We start from the raw sequence: 17636 nt of genomic DNA on the forward strand, positions 1-17636 counted from the left end.
GTTTGAGGTTTCAGAGTAGGTTCCTTTCGACCTCCTCTCTCTCCCCGTGTCTTCACATGGTCATTGCTCTGCATGCGTCTACTCATCTCTTTATAAGGACCCCAGTCCTGTGGGAAGGGGGCCACCCTAATGACCTCGTGTTAGCTTAATCCCCTCTTCAAATGCCCTGACTCCAAATACAGTCACTCCCTGAAGTACTGGGGGTTAGGACTTAAACACACGCATTTGGGAGGGGACACCATTCAGTCCATAGCATGGGTGATTCATCATCATTCTAGAATTTATGGACCATGACCCCAGTGACTCCTGTAAAAACAGCAACGCCTACCCCTCAGCCACAACAAGACTTCTGCCTCCAATGGGGAGACTGAGGCGGGAGAGAGTGTGACTTGTCCACAGTCACACAGCCAGCCGGAGGCTGAGCAGGACGTGGGTTCGGGCCTGGCTCCTTCCAGAGCCCATCAGCTTTCCATGTGCTACAACACTCTTTAAAATGGTCAGGGAAGGTTCTGGACTCCCCACAAGCTGCCTTCAGGGATGGTGACATGGCCAACTGCTTGATATCAGGTCGCCCGTGCCAGCCAGGGGCCCACTCCTGGAAGGAGCTCGAGGACACAGAACTCGGGACCTACTTATCTTGGCACCGCAGTGCCCCACCCCTGCCTGGCTCCGCAGCTGCTCAGGGATTGTCAGACCAATCTGAGGGCGACTCAGGCGTGGTCACTGCCTGGGAGGAACGCATTCTCTCTGGGAGCGGGCAGCGAGCCAGCGCACGTCGCCACACATGGGGACACGCAGCCAAGAGCCGGCTGCATCTCCCCTCCCGTTTGGGGCCCACTATCGCTCCGAGCGATGAAGCTGACCTCAGTGCGTCTGCTGGCAGAACTCAAGTTAATCCCGAAGCCGTCAGCTGTCCTGGAGCTGAATCACGAGGGTGGTTGGCAGGGCTCCTTGGGGGTGATCTGGCCCCCACGTGCTTTTGCCTGTGCCCCCATCGGTGCCAGGAGCTTAGCCCATCACTGCAGCCCCCAGAAATACCCAGAGAGTGCACATCCTTGCAGAATGACAAGCCCTGCTGGCCCCAGCCTCGAATTCCTCACCGCTTATGGTCCCAGCCAGCGGCCAGCTGTAAACAGCCTAACAAGGCGGCCCCACGGGCCCAGGAGCTGCAGTAGCAAAGAACATGTGTCTTTGTCCCAGTTGGAATCTTCGCCCCAAATCACACTGGAGGCATTGGGCCTCTAGGTGGCAACTCAGGGTGCAAACCCCAGGCTCTGGGGCGCTGGATCCAGAGGAGGGTTCACGGCTGTCAGGCCCCTTTCACGTGCAGCTGCTGCCCCTGGGTGTTCTCAGGACACACCAGGAGCCCCACCTGGTAGACGGAGGACTGAGACAGAGGGTCAAAGCACAGCCCCAGCCGCCTTCCTCCTGGCCCCGGACATTGGCCATCCCCTCGCCACATCCTGGGGCGTCTCCAAGCCCTGCCAAGTCCCCAGGGAGGCCTGGACAGTCACACTCAACCTCCTTCTCCTAAGGGTCTCCCCACTTCCACATGGCAGACTCCTTCCTGAACCAAACTTCCATCAGGCTTCCTGAGCCCTCTTCTCCTTGACCTTGAGCTGCCAAGCCCAGTTTCGGCTGAGAAGCCCACTAAACCACTTCAGGAAGGACACTCACCCCTCACAGCCTTGTCCTCTGCCCCTTGGTATCTGAGTCCTTAATCTTTAGGCACCACCCTTTTGGAACAATTTAGCAAGAATTCCCCTACCCTTGAGATCTAATAAGTTCCTCTTGGTAATTTTCCAACCGCTGACCCCCTCACTTCGCTCCTTGGCTCTAAATCCTCCCCAGCTATGTGGATCCTTGCTGGATCCACAAATTGAGCTCAATCTCACTCTTCTATCTCAGCAACCTTGGATAAAGGCTTCCTTGCCATTTTTAGCCAGAGCCCAGTGCAATGTTTCTCTCGATCACACGCCCCTAGACCCCTCCTCCCCGCCACCTCCACCCTCACCCCCAGCCTGGCCATCCTCCTGAAGTTGCTCAGCCTCAAAATCTTACTCTGGGTCTTGTTCCCCAGCAAGCTTGACAGTCAGAGCCCCTGACTTTCCCTACTGGCTCCCCTCACAGGCGGGCTCTCTCATCTCTCAGCGCCCAGCCCCGAAGTTCACATCTGTAAAATAGGGATGGGGAGAAGAGAAACCACACGCAGAGGGCAGAAGGCAGCTCTCTGAGTGGAACAGGTGCTCAGCAAACTGGAGTTCCCTTTTCCATGTCTGGCTCCCATTTACAAGATGCCTTAAATCTGCCTGCAGAGAAAGAGTCCGCGTCACTAAGGGTACCGTCTTCCAACACAGAAAACAAAATCCCAGGTGGCAGGCGAGGGGCGACTCTCAGAAACAGTGACATCTGCCCAGCTCCGGCGTTCCCGTTTATCGCTCTATTTCAGTACTCAAAAGGACAGGCAGGTGGCCAGCTGCAGAGCTGAAATTGAATAAAGGAACCGGGAACTTATTGGATGGTTCAGGCTCAGCCCAGCGGGGTGTGGGTCTTCAGCAGGATAGATTCGGCTATTTGTTTTCTCCTCAATTGGAACAGCGGGGCAGGGGGTCGCGAAAGGCTTTAGATGTTTGTCCAGAGGTTTCTTTTCTTATCCGCAGGCACGCGGCTCTCAGAACTGGCCAAAATGTCAGCCTTGAGCCTGCTGGGCTCAAGCGCCTCCAGGGAGATATGTATGGGTCCTTAGCTGGGTTGGCTTTGGAGAACAGGGGCTGGGTTCCACGAGACTCAGGGCTTCCCTAAGTGGCTCAGTGGTAAAGAAGCCTTCTGCCAAGCAGGAGACGTGGGTTCGATCCCTGGGTCGGGAAGATCACTTGGAGAAGGAAATGGAACCCACTCCAGTGTTCTTGCCTGGAGAATCCCATGGACACAGGAGCCGGGTGGGCTACAGTCCATGGGATCAAAAAAGAGTTGGGCATGACTGAGCAACTAAACAGCACCAACAGCCATGAGACTCGGCAGACGTGACTACTCCAAGCTCTTCTAGGGGGCGGGTGCTTGCTTTTCATGCAGGGAGATGGAAGCCCAGAGAAGGTGAGGGGCCAGACCAAGGCCACACAGCACACGGGTGTGGGAGCTGGGAGCCTGGATATGCAGATTCCCTTCCTCTGATGCCCTTTTCAAAGTCACTTACACTGTGAAGCCTTTGCTGCATCTACCACCCTGTCCGGGCTGGATCAGGTGCCCCCTGGGCCCCCGCAGCCCATCTGGATGCTATCATCAGAGCCCAGGCCCTGCTGCATTTCACCCACCACTGATGCACCTCCCTCCCTGGACGTGTAGACGTGTCTGGACACAGAGCTTGCAACAAGGGCTGAATGTGTGAACGAGCATCGGCTGTGTCCTGCAGGCGGCCTACTCTCCCCCCAGGGTGGTGGGCAGAGGCCCCACTGCCCGGCTCTCTGATCCCCCCTCACACTAGCTCAGATCCTGCAGCTGACAGACAATGACAATCATACTATTAATAACAACAATAATAAAAATAACCGCAGCACGGCCGCCACCAAGGACTGAACTTTACTACGAACCAGGTGTGTTGCCGCTGCGTTTTCCTGAAGGCTCGTGACAGCCGTGGGAGGTGGGTATTATTATCCTAATTTTTCAAAGGCAGAACGAGGGCCGGACAGCTGCCTCTTTACTTGATGAGCGAGGGTGTCGCTCCCAGACAGACAGTTCCAGACGGGGTGGGGCTGCAAGGGTGCCGCTGAGTGAGGGTCGGGGGCTGGGCAGTTCGAGCTTGGCAGTGCCACCGGCGTTCTGGGGCAGCTGTAGTGAAGCACCACAGATTGGGAACTCAAAGCAGTGGACATTCGTGCGCTCACAGTCCGGAGGCCAGAATCGGAGCTTGAGGTGTGGGCAGGGCCGGTTGCCTCCGAGGCTCTGAGGAGTGATCTGTCCTGAGCCCCTCTCTCAGCTTCTGTGGGTTCCTGGCTGTCTTTGGTGTTCGCTGGCTTGGAGCCGCTGCCTCCCATGTCTGCCCCCATCTTCACGTGGCCTTCTCCCCATGTGTCTGTCTCCAAATGTCCCCTTTCTAGAACGGCATCGATCACGCTGGACCAGGGCTCATCTGGCTCCACTGTGACCTCATCTGAACTTACTCATATCTGCAACAATCCTATTTCCAAAAAAAGTGCCGCAGTCTAGGCACTGAGGGTGGGGATGTCAACACGTAAATCTTGGAGGGACACAGTTCACAGTGGGCTTCCCTGGTGGCTCAGCTGGGAAAGAATCCGCCTGCAATGCGGGAGACCTGGGTTCGATCCATGGGTTGGGACGATCCCCTGGAGAAGGGAAAGGCTATCCACTCCAGTGTTCTGGCCTGGAAAATTCTATGGACTGTATAGTCCGTAGGGTCTCAAAGAGTCAGACACGACTAAGTGACTTTCACTTTCACTTTCATTTCAGTTCAATGTACTGGAAAGACCCTGGTGCTGGGAGAGACTGAGGGCAGGAGGAGAAAGGGGCGACAGAGGATGAGATGGTTGGATGGCATCATTGACTCAGTAGGCATGAGTCTGAGCAAACTCGGGGAGATGGTGAAGGACAGGGAAGTCTGGCGTGCTGCAGTTCATGGGGTCTCAGAGTCAGACACAACTTAGCGACTGGAAACTATCAACAACAGTTCAATGTGTTAACAGCAATCCAAGGGCAGCTAACGGTTGCTACAGGTAATCAGGGGCCAGTCACAGGGTTAGGGAGGCCAGGCTGAGTGCCACGTAGGCCTGGAGGACAGGGCAGCCAGAGGAGGGGCCACATGGGGGCTCTGCAGGCACCACTGTGCCCGGGACACCAGCCGCTGCTCAGGGAAGTGTGCCTCTGGTTCCCCATCCATCCCCCATCCCGCTCCTCAGCCCAGAAACCTGGGACGGTCTCTGCCCGTCCCTCTCCCTCAGCCCCCAGATCGGAGCCCCCACCCACCTAAAGAACACTTGAGTCTGTTTACTGCTTACAGTTAAGCAAGTGCGTGTATCATATAGCAGACGGCAATAAATGTCCCAGGGAAAAAGAAGCTGAGAAGGCAAGTGGGAAGCTTCAGAGGTGAGGGGTGCTCTAGAGAGGCCTCCTCTCAAAACTGACATTTCCACCAAGGCAGGCAGGAAGGAGGAAACCAGCCTCAGGGATACCTGGGGACAGCAGAAATGTCCAGGAAGCAGGACAGGCCAGTGCAAAGGTCCTGAGGCAGGAGTGTGCTTGCTGGAGTCAGGGAAGGGTGGGGGACGGGAGCCTCAGAGGCGAGTTGGTTACCTCGTGTGCCCCTGGCCCGGGACTCAGCCTCTGACCCCCACCTGTTGCAAGAGGAGCTGCAACATCCGCATCAAGACCCCCAGGCCACCTCTCTCTACGCAACAGGCCTGGCTCCCAAGCCGGCAAGAACAAACAGTGCATGATTTCCATGATTGAAAGCACTTTATATAACAATATCAAGAAACCCAGGGGAAGAGCAGTGAAGAAAGCCCCCAGATATAATGAAATAAGATGATGACGGCCTCGCTATGAATAGAAACCCCATTTGCAAAAACCTCACCAGGGATCACAATATTTCTAAATCTTCCCGTGGCTTCTGTTTAATTGCCACAAAGTACCATTTTCTTCCTTGCGCTTTAATCAACCAATTTAGATGTATTACTGAGCTTGACACCGCCTTGATTTTCTGATAAATGAAACAAAAATATTTTAAAAATACTTGCGTGGTGGAGAGCAGCCGGCCCAGATACCCACCCGTGTTCTGCTGGATGTCTCCACAGAATCCTGGTTGGTTCGTTCATTCGGCAGATTTTTGCTGAGGGCCTACTGTGTGCTGGGCCCTCGGGGGAGTAGTGGAAGGCAAGCAGATAGTGAGCCTGGCTCCTGGGTGGTGGAACCGCCGGATCAAAGGGGCATGTGTAACGACAGAGCAAAGGGACAGAGCACACAGGAGGCGCTTCGGCCATGGTATGGGGCAGAGAAAACAGAAACCAGACCGAGAAAGGGAATCTTCAGGGGGGGACGGGCAGTGAGACCCCTGAGGGCTCACTGGAGAGCTGACGTTTCAGGAAGGATTTGAAGGAGGTGAGCAGCGTTGCTGTGTGGTCCCAGGACCAGTGCCCAGCGGGGAAGTTACTGTGAGCCAGCTTTGCTCTGGGCGCCATGGGGCTGTGGAGGGTGTGCGTCTAATTGCGGTTATTGCTGATTGGCTCTGCCGAGTTCTCGAAGGGACAGGTGGACACGTACGTACCTGCTGCACACCTGTTGGGAGGCAGAGGGCATGGGGGTGGGGGACCACCTGGTCACCACGAACAGGGATTTCGCTTTAAGCAAGGGATGCTGTCAGAGGCTCAAATCCTCCTTCCGCTCTGCCTCACTCAATCCCGTGCCTGAGACACTGGAGGCCAGACTCCGGGCTGGAAAGGGATGCTGCCCCAGCCCAGCCCACCATCTAGAAACCTCCAGAGTCAGTTCACGTGTCTGCAGGTCAACACAGGCACCTCTGGGTCCTCTGAGACTCAGGCCCAGGCAGGAGGAAGTCCGGGGCCCCACACATCCCACCTCGATGGGCAGGGCAGCGAGCCCCACCAGCCTGGCTACATGGCTTCACGGTCTGGGCCAGAAACCAGGGTCGCTCCATCTGTGGATGAGAGGGGAGGGGACCCCCAGACAGTCAGATTTTTCCTGGAGCGAGGAAGCGAGTCAGCTGAACTGCTGGCTCTTTGGGCCCCTAACACAACGCCACCCCAGCTGCCACCTGTCTCCCCTCTTTGGTCCTCTGCACACCAGCAAGGCACCTCCACCACGGAGGCTTCCCAAATGCAATCGCCGGCTCTGGGCTGCAGCTGCTCCCCACGCCAGCTCCTGCTTCTCTGAGGTCCACGCCTAGAAGCCTCTCTGCTGGGGTCCCTTGTTCTCCTAGGCAGGCTCTGACAGGCACCTTCACCAGGACAGCCATGGGGGCACCACGATGTCCAGCCCCACCCTCTCTCCTGGTCTCTCCTGGAGGGGACCACCCGGGCACCGAGGCTCCAATGGCACAGGACAGACCCTCCAACTGGTCCCCCAGGCTGGAGGTGGGGGCAGCAGCCCCTCCCCCTTGGGGACTTGAAGTAGGACAGGAGCTACTTGTCCTTCCAGTCTCCCTCTGCTCTGGTCTGACTGGGGCGCCCGAGAAGGGTCCCTGCTCATTTCTATGTCTGGGGAACCACCTCACTGATAACCCCGTTGACACGCTGCTGAGAACTTCAGCTTTATTTGTCCATCGCAAGTGCTGGATGGACACCGGTCTGTGACACTAGCTGATGGGGGGGGTGGGGAGAGGCTGACCCCAGGCCGCTGCTGCACTTGTCAGTTGTCCAGGCGAGAGGGACAGTGGCGTTTTAGTGGGGTTGTTGTGGCCAGAAGCGGACAGACTCCAGCAATGGTTCAGAGGTGGGATCCACAGAGCCTGGGAGGGGCATCTGACTGGAGGGCAGGAGGGAGCCCAGGGCCGCAGAAGCGGGTGGGTTTGGGGCAGCGGGACAGAGTCCCTCCTCGGGCCTGCCTGCAGACCCGGGGCCTGAGCACCTGCTGATGCGGGTTTGATGTTCAGGAGAGATTTAGGCCCAGACCTGGGACTTGACGGCCCACAGAGGGACGAGAGAGGGAGGAAGGGGCCCAGTTATGAATATAACCAGGAATCGCCGCCTCCCTGACACCTTCTCTCCAGGTGGAGCAGTCCCTGCTTTCAGCAGTCAGCACAGTAGCCTTGTGGAATGAACGAATGATCACTCCAGGCCACGGTGGGAGGGTTTTAAGCTGAGACCCTAATGCAGAAACTGGATCTCATTATACTGATTGTGTAAAATACCCCTGAGGCCGCTGGGCATGGATGCTGTCTGGAGGAGGCCGAAGAGCACACGGGTCAGCGGCTTTGGGAAAACGCCCTGAGCTGCAGGGCAAGGACACGGAGGGGGCAGGCGGACACCTGTGCCCTCACCTCCGGAGTGTCCCCGGGAGGAGGAAGCCGTCTGCTCATCTGCGGCTGCTTGGGAAGGTGCAGCACCAGGGCTGGGAGGTGGGCAGCCCAGAGAGCTACCACTGGAAGCTGCGGGACAGCAGCACCTTCCCTCCCAGGCTACACAGTCTGTCTCTACCGGCCCCAGATCCAGATACATCCCCGTGTCATGGAGCCCCAGCGTAGATACTGTCCACGTCCATGTGAGCTGCTGTTGCAGCATCTCTGGGAACCAGACTGTACTTGACTGCCTCTCAGAATGGGGAACTCTCCACTTGAGGGGACAGCCTATTCTCTCTCTTTCATTCTGAGAGTTGAGGCTGTTCCTCTATCCAAACCTGCTCAAATGGTCTCCCTGCCAGTCCCAGGCACCACCCCCTACCCTGCCCTTGCTGCCAGAAACACACACAGTGCGTCCATTTCGTCTCCTTCCCAGCTTGGTCTCCAGAGGTCACTTCCTGTGCCAGTCACCACGCCCAGCTCTGTCCACAAAGACGCACGACACCAGCACCAGCACCTACTATGTGCTCCAGAAGTACCTACTATGTGTCATTTTGCGTGCATATCTCCCTTCACAGCGCTGTGGCATGTGATGATGGGTGGGTGGGTCTTCAGCTGGACAATAGCAAGAGTCATAATATTCTACCCAGAGCTAATTTTTATTGAGGTTCCAGGCACTCTTTCAAGCATTTGTTCCAAGTATATTTGTTAACTAATGTAGAGGCATGGCAACACACTCCAGCACTCTTGCCTGGAGAGTCCCATGGACAGAGGAATCTGGCAGGCTACAGTCCATAGGATCACAAAGAGTCGGACACGACTGAAATGACTTAGCACACACACACACATGCACGCACCAACTTAATGCTTGTATCATTAAAGGAGATTGCAAGATGGATTGGGAGATGAGGGATGTCTGAATGTGTGTTCTGGTGGGTAGACAGATGGGCAGGTGAGATGGCCCATCACCTCCATCTCATGGTGGGGAAAATGGGCTGGGAGAGGTCAGGTGAGCGGTCTGAGGTCACACAGTCTGTGAGTGGCTGGGGTTTGCCGCAGGCCATTGGGCTCCAGAGAAAGGCTCTGAGCTGCTGGAGGCTCCTGACTATTCACATGGACTCAGGGGAAGCCAAGGCAGGAGTGTGCTCTCAGCAAAGCTGGACGGTGGAGGTGGGGCACGACAGGGTCCTCACCTGGGAAACAGAGACCAGAGGACAGGTGCTGAAGGTCACCCACGAGTAAGTGGCCAAGCCAGGATTCAAACACCTTCGCAGGCTCCAGGTGGACTCCCGGGACTGCAGCCGTGTGCTGGCTTGGCACTTTCAAAGATGGAAACTGCCCCCTCCCTCTCGCTCCTCTCCTCCCAAACAGCTGGCCGGGCTCAGCTGTGCCCCAAGGATGCCAGCGGCAGCTGGCCTCCCCATGGGGGGAGACAGGACGTGCCCTGCGCCCCCCAACACCGCACACACACAGAGTGGGAGGGCAGCAGGCTGCTCGGGTTTCCAGGCTATTCTTAGCTGCTCAGGACCCACAAGCAAGGTCACCCTGTTGTCCCTGAGAGAGAAGTGACTCAGATTCAGACATGCAGACAGAGGGCCTGCCCTGCTCCGGGAGGCAAGGGCCACTTCTGGTCCCAAGAACAGGCCCGGGCGAGTGGCCAGGTGGGAACCCGGGTTCTCTCTTGTTTAGTGGGCACACGATTCTGTCACCGGTCATCACTCCCCAGAAGGTGCCAAGGCCCCAAGGCCTGGGATGCCCGTAGCCACCTACTACGGTGGTATCATCTCAGCACCCAGACAGTGCCTGGCACATGGGAGAAGCTCCAGCAATATTTTTTGCATGAGCTGACTAGTCCGTGCACCAGCCCCGATCTTATTTTTGAGAAATATGTACTGTCTGGTGGGGGAAGGCAGACACTTTATTAATAATAACTGTAGCTGATTGTTTGTGAGCACAGTGCGGTCAGCTTGGCATAATGAGCACGGCCACATCTCATCAATCCTGGTGACAACCCCACTGGCAAGAATCCTGGTCTTACGCACGAGGAGTCCGGCCCTGGTGAAGCTGGGGGTCACCTCCCACAGGGACCTCTGTGCTGACTTGAAGATGGGCGGGCAGAGACGGGAGACCCTGGAGAAAAGAGATTTCCCTGGGCCCCGAGGTGGACAGTGGGGTCTGGCCTTCCAGAAGGGGCATCGTGTGAGCAATGGGCTCAGGAGCCTGAAGGCACCTGTGGGAGGAAACCGGGCCCTTTAGCAAGTCTGCAGGTGCTGACGTGAAAGGCTGTGTGTCCACGGGCACTGGGGCCAGAGGAGGACTTGGGGCTGTGTTTTGGTGAGATCCTCTTGGCTGCCACGTGGAGGGGACACAGAAGGGCCCAGGACAGCTAAGGGGACTCAGGACCAAATCCAGCCAGGGCTGTCAGGAGTGTAAACAGCTGGAGCTCCGAGAGTTGAGGGGGTGAGGGGTAAGACGGCAGCCAAGGATGATGCCAGGTTCCGGAGGCGGGTGTGGAGGGAATGGGGTGGAAACAAATGAAGTATCCAAGCTCTTCCCTTTAAACTTGATCTCTCGTCTACTACTCCCTCCGCCTCATCTTCCTGCCCAGCCAGCACCCCATCCGCTTGACCAAGTACCTGTCCAGCTCTCCGTCACAAACACACACCAGCCAGGCACCTACCCATCTGTGTGCCCACCAAAACACACACCCAGGCATCCGTCATCTCCCAATCCAGCGTGCAGTCTCCTCTAATGATGGTTACCAACATTAAATTACTTAATGAATATACTTGGAACAGATGCTTGGAAGAGTGCCTGGACCCTCAACAAAAATTAGCTCTGGGTAGAATATTATTACTGTTGTTATTGTCCATCCAAAGACACGCCCAGCCATCATCACCTGTTAACCCATCTAGCCGCACATCTATCCCTCATCCATCCATCATTCTCTTATCCATCTATCCATCAACCCCCACTTCATTCATTTATCCATGAAGCTCTCCCTCTAGCCAAATATCTTCCTGCATATTCATCTTTCCATGAGCCTGTTCACCCATCATCCACCCACCTACCCACCCATCCATCCATCATCTATCTATCCATCCACCCACCTCCCACTCATCCATCCATCCATCATCTATCTGTCCATCCACCCACCTACCCACCCATCCATCAATCATCTATCCACCCATCCACCCACCCACCCGTTATATACCCATCTATCGATCTCTCCATTCATCCATCCAGCTTTTCCCCCATTCCCACGTTCCCCCACACAGTCACAAGTACTTGTCACTGAATGCCCAGTCCTCTGTTCATTTCTCAGGATGAGAAGACATGGAACCATGAATCCTCCACAAGGACTCTCAGTGTCATTGGGAAGGGAAAGCCCACACAGAGCAATCACCTACCAAAACATGAGTCTTTGCTCTAAAGGCCAGAATGACGCAGAAAAGGCCAATCTGTGTGGACTTATCAGGGGAGTCTTCCTGGAGGAAGGAGAGTTGCCTAGAACTGATTTCTCAGGGCCCTCCCCAAAACCAGCTCACCAGCCAGCTTGCGCAAATCAGGCTCCAATGTGCTCCACTCCACCCACCGCCCCTCTGGTTGCCTCTCACCTCTGCAAAAATTATCTTGTCATTTTTTTCTTATGACACATCTAAGCTGTTGAGACAGCAAGCTCTTGCATGGCTTTATCATAACAGTAATAAATAAGCATTCCATCCTGAAGGTTTTGGGTCCACCTGCCAGCCCTAGGGAGGGAGGAGCAGAACTGGGAAGCGCCCAGGAGACAGGGAAGAGAGGGTTCTAATTACACCCTGGAATGACTCACGGCACCTTTACAGAAAGGAGCTTCACACATCATTATCTGCCGTGGGAAGAGCAGCTTATTTGGGGTGTGGGGAGAATTAATTAAAGCTGGGGAGGCGCTCAGAGAGCTGAGGATGAAAGGTACAAGGCAAGTGCCAAATGTGCTTATTAATAAAATATTGGTGCCAAGTTGCCAACGAGGCCAGCTTGTGCACCCGGTGTCCCGGCGGGCGCTGGAAGGGGCGTCAACCGCTCTTGGCTCCTGGGCTGGGCCTATGAGAACCACTTATGCTACTTCTCATACCGAGGCCTGCTCCGGGCCAGGCCCGGTGGTGGGCAGTGTGGGCGTCCTGGAGCAGGTCAGACCCAGACCAGCCCTCGGGGAGCTCCCGGTGGTGACAGAAGCACAGACAGAAGCTCAGTGTGACCAGAGCTGTGACGGACGGAGGGATCCACCTGGCTCAGAGGAGGCTTCCGGGAAGAGGAGATAGATGACCTGGGTCCTCAAGATGAAAAGAAGCCAAGAGGGACAGTCCAGGAAGAGGAAACAGAGAGAGCTGGGATCTGGAGGCCTGAGAGCACCATCGATTCAGGAAAAGAGGAGGGCCGAGCAAGTCTAGGGTGGCCTTGAGGCAGGAGATGGAGCTCGCTGGCCAGTGGAAGGCAGACTTCATCCGGAAGGAAGGCGGAAGCCAGCAAAGGGCCTTAAGCAGGAGGGTGCTGCTGTCGGGCCTGAGTTCCGTGTGGATCTCTTTGGCTCCCACTGGAGGGTGGTCCACTAGGTGGGGGAATCGAGTCGGGGCGACTGCTGGCCACTGCACACTGTAGTACTGTCCAGGCAGGAGACAGAAAGGCTGGGGCCGGCAGCGCCGGTGAATACCAGCAGGAGCGCCTCAGGGGCTGGAAGTGGAGGGTTCTTGGGGCCCTGCCTGATGAAGCCAAAATGCCTGGTGACCGGCAAAGGCGTGGTCAAGGGCAGAGTGCCCACACAGATGGGTCCCTGTGTCCACGGCACTGACCGCATCCTGCTCTGACTGCCAGGTTCCGGGTCCCAGGGTGGGGCCTTGGCCAAGCGTGTGTGTGGAGCATCAGCCCTGTGGACTCCACCTCTGGGGAGGTACCAGGAGGCTGCAAGCTGCAGCGGTTGCCCACCCACATCCAGCGCCGCTCCCTGCTGCACCTGATGAGGACCCCAAGTCCTCTTTCCTCCCCTAGCCTGCTCGCGGATCCCCTCATCCTTTATGGGTGGAAGAGGTGACCTCGGCTTCTCTGACCAGAGATTCTGGCCTGGGTTTGAGAGCTGGGCTCTGGGATCAGGCAGACCTGGGTTTCAGGAGTCTTGGGTAAGTTACTTCCGACTTCAGTTTATGGGTCTGTGAGATGGGCGTGATTTTAGTCTGCGTCATATTAGGCCATATGAGGCTTGTCAGATGCACAGAACAGGACCCGGCACGAGGCTCGAAGCCACTGGTTGTGCTTATTTTTACAGCTGAAGACCCAGAGCCCCAGTGTCATGAGGAACACACGACAGGTGCTTAAGGCCTGGTGTCTATTATAATAATCAGTAAATACCAGCCTACAGGTATCAGCTACTAGTGGGGTAGAGATGAGGAGAGCCAAGTAGAGGCCCTGCTGTGTGCCAGACACCATTTATTAGAGTCCCTGAAAGAAGGCAGGAATTGTTGTCCCCATTTCAAAGATGAGGATACTGAGGCTCAGAGAGGGAAGGTGACTTCTTCTGATGCAAGGCAGACCCAAGTCTGACTCCAAAGCTGGGGGCTTATTTTGTAATTTTCACACTAAGATAGGATGTTAAGGCGGCAAGAAGGCTTCATATGCTAGGGGACCTTGGGCAAGTCACTGGGTCTTTCTGGGCCTCAGTTTCCTCATCTGCAATTTGGGCTCATGCTGCTGACCTTGGAAGCTTGCTCCAGCAAGCCATTGTTCTGAGGTTCCATCTCTGCAGGCAGCACCCCAGGATATTCCCATGATGCTCTGGGGGTGGAAAGCAGCCCATATCCTCTTTGGCTGGGCTCCAAAACCAGGCATGGTGCTCTGAGAAGGTCTTAGAGCAATATGTGAGCAAGGCTGACTGCAGAGGGCCTGGCCCCTCATGTGCTCTGGATCTAGGAGGACTGAGACAAAGGCATCTATCTCCTGGACACCAAAACGGGGCCACATTTTCTCTGATCAAGAAAGTGATGCAAATAGTATAAAGCATTCGGAACTTGGTAATCTAACACAGGGCAGGCAGCAGCTGCCACTCACCTGCTGTGTGACCCTGGGCAAGGTACTTAACCTCTCTAATCCTCCCTACCCTCAGTTGAAATGAGGCAAAAATAATAGTGCCTTGCTTTGGGGGGTGCTGGTGGGATATAGGAGAAAATGTTTGCAAAGCCCCAGTCCTGGCATATGGTGCATGAATCCAGACTCTGAAAGCTGGAGTCTCCTGTCCTTTCCCCTCTTCCAATAGAGCCAGGGTTAGCCAGGGGAGCCCTTGGACAGGGGCTGTGGGCTGCCCTAGTCTGTGGCTGAAGGCACCGCCCCCCAAACTTCATACTCCCCACCAAGCCCCTGAGTAGCTGTTCAGAGGTTCTGATTCATCACAGATGTTGACTGGTGAACAGGCCACGGCTGGCAGGTGGCCAGACAGGCGGGGCTACCTGGCCAGGGCCATGGTGTCCGCTCTGCGGCCAAGCTGGGGCCAGCATCCCCACGGCCGGGATCCTCACCAGAACAGAGTGCAGACAGATGCTGGAACCCACCACCAAAGGCTCCTTTTTTTCCCTGGGCTCTGTGGAAACATGAGATTTTGCAATAACAAAGGTCCCTCTGTGAGGTGGGGCCAGATCATTTATAACATTGGGAGAGGCCGCTCAGAAGAATCAAAGAAGTTTGAAATTCCAAGCCTGGCTGCCGGGCCTGAGCTGTCAAACCCCGGACAACCTGCCTCCCAACAGCTGGGCTCAAGTGCGAGAAGCCAGCCCTGGGCTGACCAGCCAGGGCCTCACCCTCCCTGAGCCCAAGAGGCCTGGCCGGCAGCAAGAACAGAGCAGGTGGGGAAACTGAGGCCTGGGAAGCGGAGCCAGGACGTGCTCCCAGCCCAGGGCCCTCTACTCTGCTCCTCCTTGCATCGAGGTCATGGCAGGGACAGGGCAGGGAAAGACCCAGGCTCAAATCCCAGCTATGCTGTTTCCTAGTTGCATGACCCTCTTAACCTCCCTGGGCCTATCTGTCAAAAGGAATGACTAGAAGCAAGTCCTGGGGTGGCCATGAGGGTTCAAGGAGACCACCAGAGTGACAGCGGGGGCCACAGAGCACCCAGAAAGTGGGAGAAAAGGTAGATCCTCATTCCAGAGAGGTTAGGTGACTCGCCCACGGCTTTACTGCTACAAAATCTATCATGGTCTAAGCTGCCTTGTCCCACCCTGCGGGATTTAAAATGACTAATCTTTGCTCCTTGGAAGAAAAGCTATGACCAACCTAGACAGCCTATTAAAAAGCAGAGACATTACTTTGCCAACAAAGGTCTGTCTAGTCAAAGCTATGGTTTTTCCAGTGGTCATGTATGGATGTGAGAGTTGGACTATAAAGAAAGCTGAGCGCCGAAGAATTTATGCTTTTGAACTGTGGTGTTGGAGAAGACTCTTGAGAGTCCCTTGGACTGCAAGGAGATCCAACCAGTCCATCTTAAAGGAGATCAGTCCTGAATATTCATTGGAAGGACTGATGCTGAAGCTGAAACTCCAATACTTTGGCCACCTGATGCAAAGAACTGACTCATTTGAAAAGACCCTGATGCTGGAGAAGGGGACAACAGAGGATGAAATGGTTGGATGGCATCACCAACTCAATGGATGTGAGTTAGAGTAAACTCTGGGAGTTGGTGATGGACAGGGAGGCCTGGTGTGCTGCAGTCCATGGGGTTGCAAAGACTCAGACACAACTGAGCAACTGAACTGAACTGAAGTGAATCTTTAGAACAAAGCCCCCACCCCACCCCCTAGACAGAGACTTCTGAGAAGGGGCTGCCAGGGCAGTAGAAAGAGCTGGAGACCTCAGATTTCTGTCCCAGGATGGCCTCTCACAAGCTGTGTGACCTCAGGTCTATTACACGACCTACCTGGGCCCCCTCTCTACCTCTCCAAGATGAGGGTGCTCCCTGTCCCACTCCTGCGGTTTTTTGAGGTATAAGTGAGTGTGGAGGAAACGGGACTGAGAGACTCTGCATACGCTAATTATCTTGATTATCACTGTTGTTGTTATTATTATTCAGGGGCTGCCCATGAGGAGGGCTGGGCTGTGTGGAAATTGGGCCTCCAGTTCGGTGCTTGGCTCAACCTACCGATTTGCATCACATTAATTCTCATCATTTGCACACTGGGTCTGAGAGTCTGGCAAGACACAGTGAGGCCACGGGAGCCACCAGCTGCAGCAGAACTGAACCCAGGACAGATGCACGGATGGATTCTGTCTCGTTCACACAAGCTGATGCCTCCAAGGGTACGGGTGGGGTGGGGGTGAGGGCCCCGAGGGTTTGGGTGGGAGTCTTTACCTCTTTACCTGTTAATCAAGAAGGTAAAGATCTTTATCCCCTAGAAATTAAGGAATTTTGATACAAGTGGCTGCTGGGCCAGTTGGCTTCTCTGTGGTTGTGTAAAAAAATTTAGCAGCTTAAAACTGCGCCCCTGTGTTATCTCACAGTTCCATGGGGGCAGAGTCAGGGCGGACTCAGGGAGTTCTCTGCTTAGGGTCTCAGGAGCTGGGCTCTTGGGGGAGGATCTGGGGAGACTCCAGGCTCCTTCATGGTGCTGGCAGAGTGCAGCTCCTGGCAATTGCAGGACTGAGGCCCCCGTTTCATCCTGGGTGTTGGCTGGGGGCTGCTCTCACCTCCCTGCCGAGACCCCTCCATCTCAGCATGTCACTGTCTCCCCTTTTTTTACGTCCTCTTCTGCTGACAGCAGAGAAAACTCACTCTTTAAGAGTTCTACTTTTAAAGAGCTCCTGTGACTGGCTTAGACACACCAGACAATCTCCTTATCTCCTGATCTTCTTAATCAGCTGATTAATAACATTAATTACATCTGCAAATCCCCTTGGCCATAGCGGAGTAACACCCAGGGGAAGGCGATGAGGCCCTCTTGGAACTGGGTCTGCCAAGTGCTTTTTCAAAGAAAACAGAAGCCCTGTTTCCTCTTGGCTAGGAGGGCTGTGAATGGTTCTGCCAGACCTCCTGCCAGCGCCAGGGGAGAAACTGTGTCACACCCTGTGGCCCAGGAGGGAGGCAGCGGGGAGGCCCCGGCGAGTTTATACCCCCTTGCCTGGCATAACTTGGCATCAGTACAGCGTGTCTGGCGTTAGGAAGGCCTCTGAACCAGATGACTGACTGTTCTCACAAGTCTCGAGAAGAACACTCAGCCGTGGCAGTTATGGTGGGGTCTTGGAAAAGACCCTGATGCTGGGAAAGATTGAGGGCCGGAGGAGAACTGGGCAACAGAGGATGAGATGGTTGGATGGCATCCCCAGCTCCATGGATATGAGTTTGAGCAAACTCCTGGAGATGGTGAAGGGCAGGGAAGCCCGACGTGCTGCAGTCTATGGGGCCACAAGGAGTCAGACACGACTTAGCGACTGAACAATGGCAGAGGCTTCCACACACTGAGCACCTACTATGTGCCTGGCCTGGGAAAATCAAAACTCACAGCATCTTACAGAAGAGCAAACTCATGCTGTGAGCATGACCCAGGCCCTCAGGGGCTCCCAGCTCAGCACCCCGCTCCAGACCTGGTGTTCCTCATCACGG

This window comes from Bubalus kerabau, chromosome 1, assembly GCF_029407905.1.
Source record: "Bubalus kerabau isolate K-KA32 ecotype Philippines breed swamp buffalo chromosome 1, PCC_UOA_SB_1v2, whole genome shotgun sequence".
Taxonomy (NCBI): Eukaryota; Metazoa; Chordata; class Mammalia; order Artiodactyla; family Bovidae; genus Bubalus; species Bubalus kerabau.